Genomic DNA, 19,464 nt, shown 5'->3' on the forward strand with positions numbered 1-19,464 from the left:
ATGGTGGTGTTTAAAGAGGGCAGAGACATCTGGAGCAGCTAAACACTACTGTGATCCTGATGTGTTGGTAATCAGTGGCATCAGAAAAGCTGCAAATTAAAATGCCTTACACATTACATTTTAAAGGAAAGTTTGACTCTGGGACACAGAGTTGAAAAAGACCCACGCCCATCACTTGGTAGATTTCCTCAGTGTTCTCTCAGCTGTTTTCACCAAAAGTGTCTAATCCGTGCAGATGTAAAAACCACTGAAAAACCACTAAAATCTCCTCGTTATCTGGTTTAAAAGTGAAGCTCTGCATGAGATAAGAGGTCCTTGAACCAATAACGAAGACGTTTTATGTGGCTGACTTCGCAAACTGCCTTCCTGCTATAATCATTCTCTTCCATACACTGATGTTAGAGATGATCATATTCGTTTTATTTACTATACAAATTGTAATCTCTATGCATGTATTGCACCTGGACAGAGTTGGTGCCTTTTAACATCCCTTTGAATCAAAAGAAGGAAATAATAAAGGTAAAGGAGCGTGCTAGGAAAAAACTGGGAACAAAGCTTTTTAGTTGCTCACAGTTTTTATTTTATTTATTTATTTAGATTAGATTAGAGGCAGCACGGTGGCACGGTGGTTAGCACTGTTGCCGCACAGCAAGAAGGTCCTGAGTTCAATTCCACCATCAGGCCGGGGTCTTTCTGTGTGGAGTTTGCATGTTCTCCCCGTGTTTGCGTGGGTTCTCTCCGGGTACTCCGGCTTCCTCCCACCGTCCAAAGACATGCAACTTGTGAGGATAGGTTAATTGGATAATCCAAATTGCCACTAGGTGTGAATGTGCGAGTGAATGTGAGTGCGAATGGTTGTCTGTCCCTGTGTGTTAGCCCTGCGACAGACTGGCGACCTGTCCAGGTTGTACCCTGCCTCTCGCCCTATGACAGCTGCGATAGGCTCCAGCGCCCCCCGCGACCCTGAAAAGGATAAGCGGAAGCGAATGGATGGATGGATATTTAGATTAGTTCTGAAAATTTGCACTCCCAGGATAGGCTGAGGATTAGCAAGCAAATTCACATTCAGTGGCCTGATATATACTGCCAGTGTCTCAGCAGCAAGACTAAAGTAATTATGCTTTATTTCTAATTGCTGTAATTATAAAAAGCATTTAAAAAAATAATCTTGTGTAAAAATGCTACATTTGGCATCAATTAGGTGATAAAGCGTTTGAATGTGTTTTTATTTGGGATGACTCACGACTGCCTTCTAAAGAGTGCTGTCTTCTTATACTGCCGTGCCAGAGACTTAGGAAGAGACTTGCAAAAATGGATAAAAAAACAAACAAAACAAAACAAAAAAGAAAAAAAAGAAGTTTGGTGAGGTCAAGTCGGGACACAAGAGTTAAGGCACATGGAAAAAGAGGGTGGGGCCATGTGAAGAGAACTTAAGGATAAGAATCTAAAGATGATACTGTCACTTAAATGAAAACCACCTGCAAATAAGGATCACTGAAGCAACCCCCAAATCTTCGCTGTAGCCTGGGACTGATCACAGTGTCCCCGGGTGGCTCATGTTTACTCTAGGGAATCGGCTTCAAATTAGGCTCTCTCACACTAACCGATAGCTACACAGCAGAGAAGGGGAACTGTGCAAAACTAAAACTGCTGTATATTAACATTCACACGACAGCAGCACATGCAAAGAACACAGGAATTACTCCAGGTCTTAGTGTACATTTCTGATAAAATCCCTTAAAGTCACTGTTTACTTTCCTCCTACCGAGAACAATCAGAAATCGTACTTGTTCCCCCAGTCCAGATCTCGTCACACAACTCCCACATCAGTGGGCGCCAGCCTTTACTGTAATCCAGAACTGAACAATGCTGGCATATACAGCATGTTGAAAGATGGATGGAATGAAAGAAAGAACAAGAAGAGCCACAAGCCATGTGAAGGCTCTCATAAAAATCTCAGCTCCCTGAAATGCAATCATCATAGCAACTGTGAAAATAAATAGTAGCCTGGTAAATCTTCACAGGAAATCTGTGGGACTAATTGAAATATTGCAAAATGAAATATTATTGAGATATTCTCATGGTGTGAACAAGCACTACTGTGTTCACTGTCTTTTTATGGTCACACCCTGAACACCTGGAACTCGCTGTGAAGTTCACAAACAGTCATCAAAGCAACATGTGCCAGCGGATCTAATGAGAAGGACTGCTAGGCTTCCTCTTACACCTTCAACCCCACATGGCACCCATATTTCACATACACGCACACACAGAAAGAGTGCTTAGCAAAGCACAATAACCTCGTAACTATCAAAGCCCCCCAGTTTTTCAGACTCTTTCCTGTCTTTGTTGCCAACTTTCTCTGATGTTCAGGAAATTAACCATTTGGAGTGCAGGTGAGAGCGTGCGCTGCTTAGGCTTTAGAAGTGTTTCGAAGCCAAGCTGGCTGTTGGGAAATGTGATCAAAAACTAAAAGAAACACTCATCACTCATCTAAGGCAGCGGTCATAATTATTAACATGTACAATGACGTGCAAAAGTCTTGAGCCACGCCTCATTTATTTTTTGTATTTTTCTAGGAAAATGGGACATGGTGCAATCTTTTTTTTTCATGTGTGAACATAGTTTGTATTATTCTAACGAGCTTGAAAGACAATATTTGGTATTTGAAGCTTTCTTCTAAAAATGATCCCTGGCTACTTAAATAAAATTGAGGTCCGGGCGCTGGGGAGGCCAAACCATGATAGATTTTGTGTTTGTCTATCCATGTATGCTTTTATTCCATGCATTCCATACGTTTGGGATGTGTGCAGTTGATCAGATGCTTTCCTGATAGTATTGCATGGTGGATCAAGATCTGATGGTACTTGTCCGATTCCCAATACCACTGGCTGAAATGCAACGCAGTCCCAAATCTTTACAGAGCCGCTGCTGTGTTTTACAGGTGGAGGCACTCACTGTTGTACCTTTCTCTTGGCTGCCTCTCTATATGGAGTGATGTATACAAAATTTCACGTTGCCATTTATTTTCAGTCCAGTTCTTGTGTAATTTGGTGTACCTCAGTCTTTTCTCTCAGTTTCCCACCCAGCTGTCCACTGAGACAATTCCTGATGAGGCTACATTTAAGGATTCTGCTTCTGGGGGCGACCGTGGTTGGGAAGCTCATCTGTAACCAGAAGGTTTCCGGTTCGATCCCCCAGCTCTCTCTGTCCTGGTCATTATGTCCTTGGGCAAGACACTTTACCCTATCGCCTACTGGTGTTGGCCAGAGGGGCCGATGGCACGATATGGCAGCCTCGCTTCTGTCAGTCTGCTCCAGGGCAGCTGTGACTACAACTGTGGTTTGCCTGCACCAGTGTGTGAGAGTGAATGAATAGTGGAATTGTAAAGCACTTTGGGTGCCTAGAAAAGCGCTATATAAATGCAATCCATTATTATTCTTTTGTCCTCCACTTATCCAGTTTCCTCAAATTTTTTTCAAGGTACACCATTCCAATGTGTGCCCAAAATTTAGCTAATAGCCCTTTGGGATTCACCTTGTTGGTGCAAAAATACAGTTTCGTTGACAAGTTGTTATTTGTAGATACTGATTGATCCCGTGAGAGAGATGCCTTTTTGTGCTTGAATGATTCATAGGTCAGTGTTAAATGGCTAAACAAACAAGAAAACCTTCCTCTGAAAATGGACTGGGCTAAAAAAAAGTGAAAAAACAGACAATGTCCAAAGAAAAACTTTGAAAGACCTTCAGAAAGCCCGGAGAACTATTTCTCAAGACCACTTTTAAAAAATTACAAGAAAGCCTGGCTCCTTGCAAGCATAATGCATGTAGAGCAACTCAAGACTTTTGTACAGCATCGCTGCTTCATGACCAGTTTAAGTGAACTATAAAAAGATGGATGGGGGGATTTGGGGTTTAGTAAGTGTCAGTGTTCTACTTTAGTTTCCAACACTTAATAAAGGAGGAATGAACTCTTGCATTTCATTTGATAAAACTGTTTCTTTGTGTGTGTGCGTGTTTTTTGGGACACTGATGAGTAACAAAAACAAACTCTCTGAATGACCTCATGAGAGAAACGTAACATATTGGCTTTTTCAGCACTGCTGCTGACATGAATTATTGTACAGTGATGTTATAACTTTAGTGATTTACACCACTATCACTGATAGAGCCAGTGCAGATTTGTCCTCTTTGGCAAGATTTACATACCATCTGCATATGTGCTTTTCACACATTTTCTACAAGTGCTCTGGATGCTTTGTCTTGAAAATGAGCTCTGACATGCCTTTATATAAATTTGAGAGCAAAATAGCACCAAATTTCATCACCACTTTAGAAAAAATTCTACTTAAAAATAGAAAAAGATGTGCGTCTTCTTCAATTGTTCCCGCTGAAACATGTTGATGTGATTTGTGAGAGAGGAGTCTTTTTAGTCAATAGGAAACAACTGTGAGGACATACTGCAATGTCCAAAGAAACCATGCTTCTAGTTCAGAATGCTTCTTTTTTGTCTAACCGGGATATATAGTTTATTTTCATGATGTTCCGATGCCATCTATAGCTGTTGTGTTTGCATGTGTGGCTGAGTCGCATGCTGGTCTCTCAGCAACATGATTGAGTGTTTAAGACTGGAGGGATTCTGACAGAGTTTTGGGGTTTTTATTCATTAAAGGGAATAATTGCTGGGTCAAGTTGACTTTCCTGACAGCTGCAACCACAAACTCTGTAATGAATACAGCTTTGAGAAGACTTGTGACAAGTTTGTGGACCTTGGGCACATATGTGTAAGCTTGACAGAGTATAAACATTTATGGCTATGTCGGCTTGTCATTACGCCCAACTGATTAATAGTTTATAAGGAAGAAGTCACAAGTTAGACATGCACAAATGGGGATGATTTAGTATAATACTGAAATATTTTTTCTTTGCTCTGTTTTCTGGTGTTGTGTCCCATGTAAAACCCTCTCGCTCTCCTTTTTATGCCTTGGAATAAAGGCCCTCCGCCAGCTGCTGCTGCTCTCAGATCGTCAAGTCCAATCTGAATCTCTGTTTATTATTCCTTACAAGCAACTACTACCCTCTCCATGGAAACATTTACCATCCCTGGCAAATTGCTGTCTAATCCATAGTCAGATTGCACTAAAATAGTCCTGTGTATCATGATTACAAAGCTCAAGAATCTGTGGTCACTGTGATGTGGACAGCCCGTGGGCAACTTAAGCAGAGTAGCAGATTTTCTGGTTGTGGCTGCACACATACACACACCGACACACACACCACCTTGCTTTTCAATTTACGGCTATCTGTGCGCACAAAGTGATGGGAAACACAGTGGCCATTTGGTCCCTGTGCTAAGACCTGCTTCCATGGCACGTGCATGTGTATAGAGTGTGAGTGTAACGATACTTGAAGCAGTAAAACAATAAGTCTAATGCATGGAAAATTTAGGAATAAAACAGTACCATCCACCCCCACCACCCCTTACCACAACCTCAATATCCCCAAAATCCCTGCACCCAGCACCCGACGCACTCCACCAACATAAAACAGCCAGCCTCTGCACAGGCACACGGATATTTCAGAAGAAAGTATTAAATCTTGCCTTTGAGGCAAACTCAAAAAGAAAAGCAGCAATTAGGTTAAGAAAGGAGGGGAATGAGTGAAAGGGAGACAAAAAGAGAAGTTTGCCAGCTGAGATTGGGTCGTATAAGAAATGTCAGCACCCCTGAGCATCCAGGTTTACAGAACTCTTTGACTGACTTTGAAAACCAGAGAGCAGGCAAAAATGAAATCATTATGATGTCAACCTTGTACTAAAAGGTCCTTGGCACCTCACTGTCTGCCTGATAGGCACCATTATTGCAATACAGAAAACGGGTAAATGAAGACTGGGTCATTATGTTTCGTGGAAGGGCTTGAGAAACAGCTGGATTTCTTCCAAAGAACTGAAAAACAAACAGAATGTGGTAGTTGTTTTGTGAAATAAGCCTTATAGAAATCACACGGGAAGACACAAAAGGGGGGAAATCAATTCTCGAGAGCTTGGAAGGATTAACAAAAAATAGAAAACTGCTTCAAACATCCAACATAGCTAGCAACTTCATCCTATTGATCTGAATAGTCAATGTGCAACACTAGGCAGAACCTTCCTGTAATTCTACACAGTCACACTCATTGTTGTGATGTAAACAGATGATATATGCAAAGAGATGAACCTAAAGTCACTATAATTTTCCTACAGCACATGTATAATCAAAGGGCACCGGGGCTGAAAGAAACATTTTCCAATGTTGGAGCTTTTTGGCCAGTGATTGTAATTGTCTGTATTTAAAAGAGGTGTAAAACCCAATAGCTGTTGCAATGATCGGAGGACCTATTCCAAGGTTGTAAATAAATATTTTGGTGAATTTTGACATTTTTATGCTGCAGGGAGGAATGCTCAGTACTTGTGGGCTGAACTTTTAAAATATATGCGTGGTAAAAAAAAAAAAGAAAAAAGAAAAAGTCCAATAACAGAGAAATACGGCTGTAAATTGGAGAATACCTCCCTTGTGGTAGGTAATCACTGGTAGCTCATACAGTGCTCTTTGTAAAATCCACAGGCCTGCTTCCAAAAAACACCTCACCATATTGCGAGCTCCAAGCGCCGTACCTGGCCCTCGAATCGTGCAAAAGTAGTGTTTATGATTTCCTCACCAGTCAAAATGGTTTACAGGGAGGATTTAACAAATGTCATACGTGGGTCCAGAAGTTCTCTCGGCCTGTTTTGAATCAAAACCATTGGGACTATACAGTTGTTGGTGGAAAAATGTTCACAACTTGGCCGGGACTCGTTTTTGTCTCTGTGAAATGAAGCATAATTGAATAAATGTGTCATGTAGAAAGGGTGTTTAGATGACAGACAAGGCACTGTAAATATTTGGGTCTCACAGACTGCCCAGCTGCCATTGGAGAAGAGAACACAAGGACTGGCTCACAGGGCAAAACACAACATGAGCTCAGTGCTAATTGTCATATTAATTGGCATGATATCACAAAGCTAATCTTTAAACTATGATATGTTCAAAAGTGAGCCTGCTTTTAAATGTACTTGTTGAGTTTTTATTACAAAACTTTCTTTGATTATCTGTAAATAATCTGCTAAATAAAAGAAAAAAGTAAGGAGACAAGAGCACTTACTTTAAAATTACGTTTCGTTAGCAATGTACTTTTAGGAAGAAACGATGCAGTCATAAGAAACTACCACATCATCAGGAACCCTTGTGCCTGTCTCCAGCTCTTATCAGTGTGCAGTCTAGACTTAACTTTGTTTACCATATTTACTCTTTTACAAACCACTTTTTTTAAGAAGACTTTGAGAGATGCAGATCTGGATCACATGTTGAGAGGCTCCACATTGGTAGAGATGGACTCGATGATATGAATAAACCCCTCTGTGCAGGCTGACATGCCTCGAATGTTCCCGAGTAGATCTAATATAGAAGTTCTGCGGTGCTGTGAGGGATTCAAGAACTACAAGTAAATCAGTCTCAGCTTGTTATTTGAACTGGATTTTTTTCACTCCCGTTTCTTCAACATCCTCACGCAATCATCCTCATATTCTGTTAACAGTGTCCTTTCTATGACAGCAGCCCAGAAGATATAAAATAAACTTTTGAACTACACCGTTCAGCTTCCTTACATTTTTACTCATGTGCAGAACCTAAGCTACTCTAGTTTGTTCCCCACGTGTGGTACCGCCTCTACATGCCTTCAGTATTGCGTTCCATCTTTCTCCAAGCCTCTGTGTAGTTCTGTCATTTTGCCAGACTAGCCTCAGTATCTTTATGAACAAATGTGAACTCTGTTGGAGCCATTCCATCTCCTGGACCTAATCCCTCTAAAAGCTCAGACAGCAGTCCATAATGTAAACATATTGTGGCCTGTACTGTGTGTGGCACTAGTTGGGAAACCGGCATTACCTTATCTTGATTATTGTCCTTTTGTGGAGGACTATTTTTTTTGGAAAAGACATCTAAATGCTTCCAAAGAAACAAACAATCAAAGAAAGCTGGAACAGGAGGGGAAGACTGGACGTATAAATCACACTCAAGGAAAGCCGTAAAAGAAATCTCCAGCTTCTGCCCTGGCTCCATTCGCAGACAGCTGTGAGAGTTACAGAGCTGATTTTGGACTTCTTCTTGATCAACTTCCAGACACAAAGTAGCCTTAGGTTTCTGGTTTATGATTCCAAGAAGACAGGCAAAGCTGTGAATATAATCTATCAACTCTGTTGTCTCAGGGTAAACGTACACAGCTTAAACAAAACAATCGATCAAACAAACAAATAAACAACAAACAATTAAAGTGATTATTTTTGGGTGAGAAAATAATCCAAAAATCCTAATTAAATGCAATAATCTTTGCTCATTAGCTTCCAAAGATGTCTAATAAACTTGCACCATCTAAATGTGAGTAAATGTCAGGTCAGAGTGGTCATGTGACGAGGCGTGACAGTGCAGTGACCAGTACGGCTATCCGTCGCAGGATGTGCTTCTGTTCCGGTGGAGTCAAAGGCCAAAGCCGCGTAGAACAACGCATCAGTGCAGCAATAAACAGGAAGCAGCTGATCCAGAAGGCCGACTTGAGTGACAACTTATCTCCCCCGGCGTACTTGACCTTGTCATCTTCCTCTTCCTCTGAAGTGTCCAGCACACACCTCACAGGCTAGGCCAAGGTTCAGAAATCCCATAACACGTGCGCAAGACACGTACACACATAAACAAAGCAGTCACTGCTGTCGCATGAAGCTGCAAATTTCATTTTGGAAAACTATAGATGATGAAACAAAGCGAGGGGATGGTGTGTGTCTGTGTAGCATTATCCTTCTGGGGGGTATAAATTTGATCCAGAACATTCTCCTCCACCCTGCAAAGAATGTAGCAATGTAAGGTTTCGGGTAACGCAGCGCCTTTTTTTCATCTCTCTTTTTTCTTTCTTTCTTTTTTTCAGTCTCCAGCATGCAGACTTGTCTGTCATTAACACTATAATAGACTCATGGTGGCACATTCACAGCAAAATGTCACTATAGTTGTGCAACATGGCATCACATCTGGCTCACAACACCCACTAAATCTGCCCCCGTCTCTGCTGTTTTATGTGTTTGGTGACTGAGCCAGCTCGGTGTGTGGAAGTGCGACTCACTCTTTCCCACGATGCCGTGCATCAGCAGGCTGAAATGTGTGTTAGTGTGGGGGGGGGGGGGAGGGGGGGAGGAAGCAGAGGAGATGGAATACTGAATGGCAAACACACACACACACACACACACACACACACACACACACACACACACACTTAAGACACATTCAGGAACCTCCTGTGCCCATAGTGCAGAAGCTGGGCCCTAAATGGGCTTATACAGGAAGTTCTCAGCTTTGGCTACTTCCTGTTTGCTAGGAGCTTGTATTAGAAGCACATTGTGTGGTAGAAGGAGCTTTTCAGAAGAAATTCACTAAGTGTAACAAACCTTCATGCGACAGTGGAAGCAACTGTTCCAGCAGCAGTATCTCAGTCTCTACTAAATGCACACATTAAACATTTTTAGTAGAACTTCTGCTCATTTTATTTCTATGGAACGTGTCTTGAGTTACTCCAACTAAACAGTTTCCTATGACCACACGGCACGGTGGAGCCAATCAACTGCGGCTATTGTACGCACAAGTTTAATGTTCATCAGCATAACAATGATAAAACTGTTAAGTCCATGCTTTATGGTCGGCAAGGTTTTATAGCATGTCTGTCAGCCAGAGGCTAAATAGTTTCCTCAAAACCTAAACAATTTTAGGTCTTAAATCGAGGCTGTCGTACTTTTACTGTATCAGCCTGCTTGGTGCATTTGTTTTGTGACAATAAAACATTCTGATAGTGGGAGGAAGAAGGAGGAAGGGAGGTGTCATGCAGAGATAAATTAATGAGGAGGGGGAGGCAGGTTCGAAGGAGAGGAGGATGCAGCGTGCAGGTATTGTGTTGATGTGATGTCCAAGTCGTGCAAAGAAGGTCGATTGAGATAATGGCTGGAGCAGGAAATAATAATAATAATAATGGATACTTTATTGATCCCCATGGGGAAATTACTTGTTTTTCTCTGCATTTGACCCATTCACTCAGTGAAGCAGTGGGCAGCCCACTAAGCAGGCGCCCGGGGAGCAGTGTGTAGGGACGGTACCTTGCTCAGGGGTACCTCAGGGTAGCCGTTAAGTGGATTCGAACCGCCGACCTTCCGATCATGGGGCGACCACTTTACCTACTGAGCTATCCCTGCCCAACATAATAAGGGAAAAGGGAGAACTCCTCGAGAGATATAAGAGAAGTGATTCTGGTGATCTTCCCAACAGCATGCAACAGCCTCAGATAGATTGCACTCAATTCATTTTCTTCGCTAAACAAAACCTGGAAGCTCGTCAGAGGAACTGCTCTGATATCAGCCTCCATGTAAAGATATGCAAAGTGTCAGGGGCATTGTAGCTGTTCAAAAGTTAAACTGCCACTTTCCTGTTTGGACTCTTTATGTCAGGAATAAAAAAATTACCAATAAAAAAAAAATGCAATCATCATGTGTGAATGTGTAAGTTAATGTTTAGTTAATGCTGGGAGGTCTTGTTGAGGTGAGGCCTGCCAAGTGGAAAAAGGCCAGGCTGTGAAATCGAGTCTCCAGACTTATAACAGTTCAGACATAGATGATAAAGTTTTTAACATTTCTTCAACTGTAAGCATGTTATGGTGGTGACGTAGTTCGAGATAAGGGCTAAATATGAAGCTTAGAATTAGTGGAAATCTTCACTAAATGAAAAGAGGATTTAGTGAGGGATTTTGGAAAGCACTGAATTAAATATAGGAGATATTTCAGGGGTAAGTAGCTGCCACGGTGATATCTCAAGTCAAAACATTTCATTTCAGACATCATTTCCTTTTGGATGGAAGACATTATACGTGATTTGGTTCTTCGGAGCTCCATCTCTCACATCTCCTAGTAACAATGCCCTTTTCCTGCTCTGTCATTTATCATTCTATTTATCGTCGCAGTCTTTCCCTAAAAATAGTCCTGAAGCTGCACATGTCCATGCGGAAAACTCACCTAAACAATGCACCAGTAAAAATCACTGAACCTAAAAAAAAGGCAAGCGGAAACCACACATAACCAACAGGAAGTGTGATGCCAACACCCAGCAAAATGGCAAAACTTCAAAAACAAAGCATCTCCACTAAATTTATATTCAATTCAACTTTTACTTCCTTTTAAGTGGGATCAGCACAAATGGACAATGTAGAAGTTTTGAAAGAAGAGTGAAATCCACCGGCCTGGTGTGTGGTTGCATGGTTTGGAGAATGGCCTCAAAGCAAAGTAAGCTATAAAAATCTCTCTAAGAATACCCTAGAGGCACAGATGTGGACAAAGACAACTTTAGACGGTGTACTTTGGAAAACAGAAGAAAGACAGTATTAGTGAAAGTCTTGCTGGAGTTAAAAGAAAGGGCACTTATTCTGTAACATTTTTTAATGTCCAGGATTTTAAAAGTCTGGCTACATTTTGCTGGGAAGCTAATTAAAGATTTTAAAGGATAACACTAGCATTAGTCTGTATTTCTTTTCCAATTTTCGACAAATACAAAGCCCAAAATGAAGAAAAGACTGGCCATTTCTCAATGATTCACTACTTCTCGGCGTTATCTGTAGCGCTGATTCCAATCTGATTTATTTTGAGCCTTGTCATAGAACTTTCATTCATCTGTAAGAAGAATTGAGAGTCATTTTTGAAAACAACCGGGTACCAGACTTTAACTGATGGGAGTAAGCGGTACATTTGTTTAACCGTTACTGACTGCAAGACGTTTTATGATGTCTAGGCACTGATATCTAAAATACATCTAAAATACATAAACTGGCCCAAACGGCATGGAGGGGTTGGCGGAGCAGGTGGGTCCGACCTCGTTAATGGGAGCGCAGAATAGAATGGCCCTTGACATGTCGTTAGCGGACAAAAAGGGGGCGTTTGTCCTATATTGGCCGATCAGTGTTGTAATTTTATTTCAAACAAGACTGCTCCAAATGTGTCGGTAACCAAGGCTCTGGAGGGCCTAAAGAGCCTTTCTGAAACTATGCATGATCACTCCGGTGTTGATAATCCGTTAGAAGGCTGGCTGACCTGAGTGTTCGGACGGTGGAAGGGGGTCATCGCTTCGGTCATGTTTTCTTTGTCTGTTGTGGTGGGTATTATGGTTATTTGTTGTTGTCTCATCCCTTGTGCCAGAAGAATGTTTAAAAGTATGTCTGTGAGGACAGTGGACCCTGGAGTCATTACTCCAATGTCCATGATGCCAAGGATGCATGTGGAACTGAATGTGTAGGCCAAGGAGGGACACAACTGTTTGTGACCTCTGGATTCTCCAGAGGTCAACAGAGGGAATTGTAGAATAAGGAGGGGATGTTTTTCTCATTATCATTTAATATTTTAATATGGCATTATTAGTTCATTAGAAGTATATAACCAGCTTTGCATTAAGCATGAATTGAAGTTTTTGATCTTACATTATTCTTTGCATTACAGTGATGGTGATAACTTTAGTTTGATCTTTTCTTACAGGTACCAGAATAATAACATGATTTTCCATTGCAGATGTAACCCTGATCATTCCATACACATTGCAGTTTGTTGCTTATTCTAGAGTTGTGCTCAAGGTAATTAAAGGTTAAAAGCTACAGCCAGCGCGAGTCTGGCTGATCTATGGAGGGCAAAGGCTTTGAGCTTGGAAGGCCGCACGCGCTTACACAGCACTTATAAGATGTTATTCTTGATGATTTTGTGCTTAGTCATGTTTTAATATGTTTTAAGTAGAAGTCGCTGATCCAGCAATATTCATTTAATATTATATACTTGATTTAGAGCAATACACACTGATGGTCTTAACAAATGAAAGAGTCCTTGTAGCTGCCATGTTGTGTCTTAGCAGGGTACAGACGGTTCCAGGAGACGGGGGCAGTCAGCGTCTGCCCTCGGGAAGGAGACAATGTTATTCTTTGTGTTAAATAAAATTGTCAACATTGATTGTATTACACCTGTCACTACGCATGAGGGGGCGTTCTAATACCCTGATTTCATAAAACTATGGTGATGTGTTTTTTGAGATGAGATCTGAGACTGTCTGCATACAGTGTCCATCTCCCACGTGTGTGTGATCATTAAATCATCGTTTGACTCAACCCGACCGGACCAGTGTTGTTATTGTGGGTTTTTTCCTCTGGTGTCCATCCCAATATTCTGAACCTTAACAAAAGCCATATAGTCAAAGCCAAAGTAAACGTTGTCATCTCCGCTATGTATGTCATTAGAAAAAAAAGAGATTCGAAGTATTTTTATTGTGAAATTGAATCAAAAAGTAGTTTCCCTTAAATTCCTAGTCATATGCGATGTCCAGACAAATTATGAGCAGAAACAGACAATCAGTTGAAATCCCTGAATCTATTTAAAATAAAAGAAACATATGATTTTTTTTTTAATCTTATAGACTTTGTCGACAAAGTCTTATATATAAGATATAAGATTTTTATGCCTTTTTTTTAAAGAAATCAAAAATACTCCAAAGTGAACTTTTTGAATTACAGAAGTCCCCCATTAAGGGGATCAGTGGTGTTTTGGCCATGGGAAAGGAAGGTCTGAGTAAAGCACTGCTCTTTCCTCTTTTGGCACAGAGTCACAGAGTGACGCGGTGACCTCATCCCATCCTGTTGCACAGGAAAGGTGGATCAGATAGCCGGGGTCGGCACCTGCAGAGACACAGTGTGTGTGACTGAGAGACTCACAGAGAGAAGTGCCAAAAAACAAGAACTTGTGAACTTGTGCACAGACGATATTAGGTACCAACATAAGGACTGCAATGAAAACATTTTGATGTGTGTGAAAGTGGGAATAACATAAAATGGAAACAGACACATTTACCTCATACCTCAAAACAAAGGGAAAAATAATAATTTATAGTGTTGAAGTTGTTACATTTATGTTATCCGTTACTTACTGATAGCATCAGCTTGTTCCAGTAAGTTTCAAAGAAACTAAGTGAGCTGCAGTCAACTGTGCATGAGTGTTTGTATAGGATAGAGGTACCCTGCCAATGAGCCCAGTGGTACAGCCAATATAGACAGGCCCCTCCATTAGCTCCTAACGATGCAAGACCTCACAGCTAGTAAGTAGTTATAAGCTAACCACCACATTATATGTATTTCTGTAGTGTGCTTATAGATTGGGGTTTTTTATTCCCAGATAATGAAAATTAGTAGACATAACAGAAATATGAATTTATTCCTTTCTGTGGATGCTGGTTTAATCCGTTTTGCTATGGATGTACAGACTTGGAATGAATACAAAGCTTATCTAAGTGTTGACGTTCTATAAATTTTTTTTTTTTCTTTTCTTTTAAATGACATCAGAAACAGCAGTATGCGACATTACGTGATGGCAGAGCTTCAGTTCATCCTTTGTCTTTTTTTTTTTTTTTTTTTTTTTTTTTAATAAATAGGACAGGGGGAATGAATGAGAGAAAGAGGGGGAGAGAAAGAAAGAAAACCAAAGGGGAGAAGAGACGGTGAGAAGGGGGGGGAAGAGAGAGAGAGAAAAAAAAAAGAACTCCTGGGTCACCTGTATGGAGAAAAAAAAAAAACAAACAAACAAAAAAAACAAACAGAGGAGACAGCAAACAACAAAGAGTAACATAATAATAGAGAAAACAAAGCACCATCACAATAAACTAGCTAGTCATAGATATCAATATTTACTAAATAATAAACGATATTGTGCAGCACGCAAGATAGACAGCGCACAGTGTGCTTTGAGGCAGCAGCCAAGAAAGCTTTAGTCCGCGTCTGTGAATACCCATGTGTGCATACCTGTGTGGATCAGCATGCTTGCATTCCAAAGGTTTCTCCATGTAATGATCTGCTAGGGAGTGTGGGGGGGCCACAGCCCCGTCCTCCAGGGTGTGAAGCGGGTATGGAGGAGATCAAAACTCCAGACATCCAGAGGCCCCCAGAACACAAGAGACCATGGAAGACCAACAGAGGGGCAGCCGCGCCACTGTTTCAGTAAGAGCTGAGGAGAGTCCCAGATGAGGGCTCGCCCAGCAGCCGCGGAGCAGAAGTCAGGGGGAGTTGCAGTGACGCGCCCGTGAGCTCCGCCGGCCCCCAGCTGTGCCTGAGTGACCGAGCCCCAGGCCGAGAGGCCGGGGGCACCCCACCTCCAAAGGGGCCCGAGCGAGCCCCAGGCCCCAGGCCCCAGGCCCCGACAAGCGGCCGCCAAGGAGTGAGCCGGTGTGTACCCGGACGCCCACCCCCAGACACAAAGAACCACCAACACACCGACACCTGAGGGAGTCCGCCACCGGCAGGGGAAGTGGTGGTGGGTGGAGATAGGCCTCCAAACCTTGGAGGGCCTGAGGTGTCCCCAGAGAGGTGGCGTCTGATACCCAACCTGACATATAGACACAGACATACAGGCACACACAGACACAAACATCCATTCCCACCCTCATGCTCTCATATGCACTCACTCCACACTCAACCAACGTGGAGACAGACATAAAGAGACGCTGTACACACAATCACACTCCCCAAGCGTACTCTACGTTCTATAAATTGATAACCCCCAAATTGATGAACTCCAGCTGATTGGGGTTATCATAGTCAGGATGTCGATTTTGTGGTTAGAGGGAGGAAATGACAGACAGGATAGACACAGGAGCCAAATAAATCCTTTCACGATATTCCATGGTCACGATGTATGTTTGCATGTAGGAGTATGTGTCTGTGCGTACGTGGGTGTCAGTATTTGACTGAGATATTACATTTATGAACGTGTGTGGCAATGACGTAAATCTCGCAGTGGTCTCCACCATGGTGGTGAGTCCCACCAAAAGTGTCACACCCAAACCATCTGCTCTTGGTTAAAGCTGTGTAATTGTTAGGCTGAGGCAAGTGTTCATGCAGCAGAATCAAGGCTAAATGAATTCACTCACAAACACCTAGAATATGGTTACAGTAGAGTTGGACTTTGGTTGGTCAATAGTGGTTTATAACCCACATATTTGTGTCCACATATATGTTGCCCAGTAGCCACCAGTATCATTTTCCTAACAGTTTCAAGTTAATTCTCAGCGAGCAAACCTTTGTCTGATCCGTTCACGACTTTGCACCTTTTAAACTTGTCAGAGCTTTTCTGCCAGGTAATGCTTTTCAAACCCAGCATGGTAAGTACTGAGCTCATAACTTCCAGGCAACAATTGTGCCTGTTTTTATAGATTTTTATATCCCGTGTCATATCCAGTTCAAGTGATTTTGTGGCCTCGGATTCAGCCAGGAGGTAAAAATACATTTCTTTTTTACACGGGATCAACTGGTTCTTTTACCTAACACTCAAACAACATCATAAAATGTGATAGGTGAATTTCTTATGTTCTCGTCCTCTTCTCCTTCCCTCTGGTATAAGATAATACTTTAACGTTAGCACACTGCACTACTGTCATGACTTATGGTTCAATCACAAAGTGACAAACATCATAATATGGGGAGATTATGCTTGTTTGTGTTTCATAAATCACTGTTGCCTGCTTTAGCCATTAACCAAACAGTTTTTAGTGTAAATTGGGTCTGTTGTAGAGTTCACTGGGTTTGAGTCCATGGTGTCTGGCCATCATGTCCCACTCACTGTGGTTAAATATAGCACTTAGTGGTAAAAATGTTAAAGTACCACTTCCCCTATACTGACTGCAACAACACATCTATCTCTGGTGGACTCCTAAACCAAAAGGGGACTGACTGATTGCTGTCCTTGACACCACCACCACTCCCACGAGCCCCCTTTTCACACATTCTCCTGCGACACAGCTCTCCCTCATCTACCTCTCCTCCATTGCTCTGCTTCAGTGATGCAGGTAGAGGCTTGACCTAAAATCTGGGGTGATGAATGACTCTCATCTTGCTGATTCTAGTAGTGTGTGTGTGCGTGTACATGCATGGGTGATGGTTGTGTGGTCTATATGTGTCTGAACCTCAGCCCAGCCTGATCTGCTGCAGGTTATAGTCACAAGCTTTAAGATGCCTGTAAAATCTCATCAATTACCCTAAACACAACTTCAAAAAATAAATTTGGTTACATATGTAACAGTATTTCCTCCCATATGAAAAAAAAGGATTTAAGGCATTGTTGTGAAGTGTAAAAGTGTCATTCAATTGCATAAATATAAGTAATTGGTCATTTTATTTAACTGTAAACTATAATAATTTTATTATTACCATTTAAACTTGGAATTTAAATGCTAGTACAATTAGATATTCATGAGAACGCCGCATTCCCGAATCACTATCACATGGGCTATGATTCTAATTTTTCGTCATTAATAAAAAGGATCAGAAAGGTTAAAATGGAAAAATATATACAGGGACCTGCATAATGACTAGTGCTTTGATGGCGCATGGTGCGCTTCTTTGTTTCAAAGACTTGGCCACTTCCACTGAACGGAGCTGGGGGGCACCAAAGTCTGCTCTCCAGTCTTCCTCCCTACTGTATTTCACAGCCTCCCTCACGTCTGTCCCCCCTTTTGTGTAGCTACCCGAATAAATTAGCAATCCAAGTAAGTGAAGGAGGAAGGAAGAGGTGGAGGAGGGTATGGAGCTGAGTAGGGGGCTGGGCCTTGTGGCGGACGATTCGGCTTTCGGTTGGTGAGGTGCACTGTACCCTGAAGCGACTCTGTCTCAACACGCACAGACACACATCCAAAAAGCACCGTGTCTCAATGACTGGATGCTGAGAGAGAGAGAGAGGGAGCGAGAGAGAAGCGAAAAGTGAAACACTGAAGATCAACGAGAGACTGTGCAGAGGACCACAAGCGTCTCCTTTCTGCTGCAGATAGTGAAGAAGCCGTGCAGCTTCCCAGCTGATCCAAACGCGCTCACCTGACTCTCGGGGACGGAGACGCATAAAAACCCTTCCCTGTGGAATACCCAACCTGTCGGTCAGCGGGATTAGAGCATCTGTGGAATTAGCACTACTGGCGTTTTCTGTTGATATTATGGAACATCAAAAAGCCTAGTCCAGCTGGCCAGCAAGGTTCCATTCAAGATTCTGTCCTGGCGGATTGTCTGTCGTTTGTGAGGGACTGGAAACCCGTTTGCATACTAATCAGGTTGTGAAGGGGATATCCAGGGTGCACATCCAGAGCAGCGGGGGTCCGATGAGTGTAAGTGATCGCTTTTTACTTATCTAAACAGTGGTGTCTCATTCACGGAATAAGAATAAAGAATAAATGCAGGCAGACAGTCTCTTACTGGGAGGAGGCTGGTGGTTTCCCATGCAGAGGGGTATGCACCCTGCATCTGCACCTTGCGTGCATGGGCTGATAGCTGATCTCTGTACTGTGCTGTGGAAGGCTATACTAGAGAGACTCAAAAGTAGCACAAGATCAGCGCATCACAGTGATGCACTGTAACTTAATATTGATTATTGATTCCCAGTCAGAGAGGATGGAAAAAAAGAGTGATTCATCCCCATTTGAAATGAAAAAGCGGCCAATCCGGTCGACTACCACACAAGCTAATTACGCTTTATGGAGCTGGTAACGGCAAGTCAGTGGTTTCTTCCACAGTGTTGGCAGGCTCAGAGTAGCTACTCTTTTTATTTTGGAGGGACGACAGAACCACTTAATGGGAAACACCATGAAGTGCACAAAGTGGGTCAGCGTTTGTTAAAAGTATTTCTCAGGAAGACCAACTGGTGTGACAATGAAAAATGCCCGCAAGGCATCACTAGCGGAAAGAATTTTAAATATTGCTGTGTACCACTGAGCAGCAGACCCTATGTGTGCCTTACACATAGGGTCTGCTCTGCAAATGCTGCTGTAGCTCCTCATTTCTGCTTTTCTGATTATGAAAACAGAACCTCAGACTGGAGCTGGACTCTCTCAGTAGACATGGACTGTATACTTTAGTTTAGTTTGGACTGCTCATGGCAGTTTTGTTATGCGGCAAACAGATTTTGACTCAATCTAACTTTTCCCCCCTCTAACATAAAAGTGTTGTTATTTCAGCCATTTCTGTCTGTATATGTTTACATGGCCAAAAGCTAAAAATGGGAATCCACAGGCATATTTGAACTCCTAACCACAATACTTATTCCAGTCATATCTGGTGTCCACTGAGCTCCTCGGCACTTGGTTTTCTGCTGCATGCAGGGGATACTGATGTTTGCATTATTGCACTATCCACTTACATCGTCCCATGTGCTCCAGCCTTGCAGTACACTGACCTCAGAGACAGCCTCTGGTCTGCATAAAAACAGCAAGAGTTTGGTTTCTTGCAGAGTGATGAGGCGTGCAGCAAGACATTTTTCTAACAGGAACCATATGCATATCTAGTGCCACTAGTAGCTACAACTGAGCAGAGCCTC

The 19,464-nt window shown here is 42.3% G+C and overlaps 1 protein-coding gene across 1 annotated transcript in view; it reads left to right on the forward strand.

Moving 5' to 3' along the window:
* Window positions 1–17,674: 17,674 nt before the first annotated feature.
* Window positions 17,675–19,464, forward strand: part of dchs1b (dachsous cadherin-related 1b) — an 85,243-nt gene continuing 83,453 nt past the window's right edge. The window contains exon 1 of the mRNA XM_085420716.1: window positions 17,675–18,259. The gene's annotated coding sequence lies outside the window, so the exon portion shown is untranslated. The remainder of the gene's footprint in view (window positions 18,260–19,464) is intronic.

Source organism: Rhamphochromis longiceps, linkage group LG10, assembly GCF_057381845.1.
Source record: "Rhamphochromis longiceps isolate RC_006_pf linkage group LG10, R_longiceps_female_GT1.1, whole genome shotgun sequence".
Classification (NCBI taxonomy): Eukaryota; Metazoa; Chordata; class Actinopteri; order Cichliformes; family Cichlidae; genus Rhamphochromis; species Rhamphochromis longiceps.